Raw genomic sequence first — 1,865 nt, 5'->3', positions numbered from 1 at the left:
CCAGTTTATTTGTATCTATTTTGGTGAGACAGTGGTTTCTAATTTTTAATATTATTTTACTGAACTCTAAAACATTCCCCACCTGTGTCCAGACTCTTCTAGAGTGATCATAAATACATTGAATATGCCCTGGTTTTTACTTATTTTCTGTGGACCTCTTAAAAGCAGGTTTTTTATGTCTCAAGTTTCTACAGACCATGCATTGAGAATCACTGAGCTCTACTGATTTCTAAATCTGGATTCCTTGATAAGGCAGTGCTTAAACGGGGTGATCATAAGGTGAAGCTGTGGAGTGAAAGTTCATTCACCGTTCCTTAATGTCCAAAACAGGGAAAGTCATCTCCTCTCCATGTCATGAGTCATGACCAGAGCACCAGTTGACAAATACATATGGCCCAGGAGCAGACTGTGGTCTCCTTTACCTAGGTACATATCTTCTGAACTGTCTCAACTAGCTTATGGCTGGTGTCCTTAGTGTTCAAAATGCAAATTTTGCATGTTGTGCAATGCTAATTTTGATAAAATTGACACATTTACTCAGTGGGCCTGCTGCTTGAGCGGATTGTCTGGACATGGAGAGTTGGGTTCCTACCTTGGATGCTGCCATTGGAGACCTCTAAAGGCCCTCAATTTCTTAGACGCTCAAATAGGATGTCTAATGTTTGTCTGTGTTAATCAGTTGTCTACTTTTACCACATATCAGGCAAACTCTCAGTGTAAGTTCAGGTCTGCTTCTGTACTAGCCTTATTTTTCCTCCGTGTCTATCCTTTGATTTCAGTGGGTGATGTTGTTGAATATCTAGAGTGGAAGATGACAAAATTGGTCCTCAGAATCACAGGTAAGTTACAAAGAAAGTCACACAGTTACTATTTTTTCTGAGCTATACACTGAAAAAGCTGAAGAGGAAGTCACTGAGGCAGAATTAACACCAAACCCCAAGAAGCCACTTCTGCAATGTAATTTTTCAGAGCAAAGTCACTTGTCAATGCCAATTCATCTTAAACTGGGTGTTGGCAAGAAGGTACAAATGAAAGGAACTGCATCCTTCAGCCTGGAGAGGTCATGATAGAGCTGCATTTTGGGACTTTGCATACTCGAGTGACCTGATCTTCAGCCAAGTTACAAGCTCAATAGCAATACAACTTGACATTATCATTACATTAAGGCATTTAGATAACACCATAAATATAAATACTGCTTTAGAGAATACAGGTAGACATATTCGCTGCCCTAAAGACCTTAGAATCTGAATAATGAAGTAAAATTACAACTGGCACTTAATCTGTTGAATAACTACCATTGCATGGCAGACCCTCAGCTACTTTAATAATAGAGTTGTATCACCTCATCTCATGTGCTGAATATTTAGTACTGAGTTAAAGAACTGTAGACATTGAGTTGTTAATACCATTTCCTATGCTTCCTCAGTGTTCCTCAGTGTTCCCCTTCTTCAGTCTTTTTTAGGTAACTGCCAACTAGATACAGCCCTATTGAGCTTGTCAGATAATGGTCCATGCTCCCAGCCAACTGGAAACAAAATTTTAATCCATGTTGCTCATTGTTAGAGAGGGTGAATTGATCTAAATGACCTGGTCCCTCAGTTAGAACTGTTTTACTTCTGGGTGATTTTGAGAAGCAGGTGGTGGATCATTGAGCATGTAGCCCTTTTACTTTCCTATGTGTCACTTGGTATCACCATTAGAAGAAGGTTGAACAAAAGGAAATGTAATGTAGAAAGCTGGAGATTTCAACACATTTGATCTGAGAGAATATTAGGAAATTATAATTTGCCTTTGAGTTTTATATCATATACAAACAGAAATCATTCCAGTATGTCCTGCTGGATTAAGAAATATACTTAGTG

This window comes from Streptopelia decaocto (assembly GCF_964273445.1).
Source record: "Streptopelia decaocto genome assembly, chromosome: 1".
In the NCBI taxonomy this organism is placed as follows: domain Eukaryota; kingdom Metazoa; phylum Chordata; class Aves; order Columbiformes; family Columbidae; genus Streptopelia; species Streptopelia decaocto.
The sequence above is the reverse complement of the archived record's forward strand: the minus strand, read 5'-3'. Positions refer to the sequence as shown.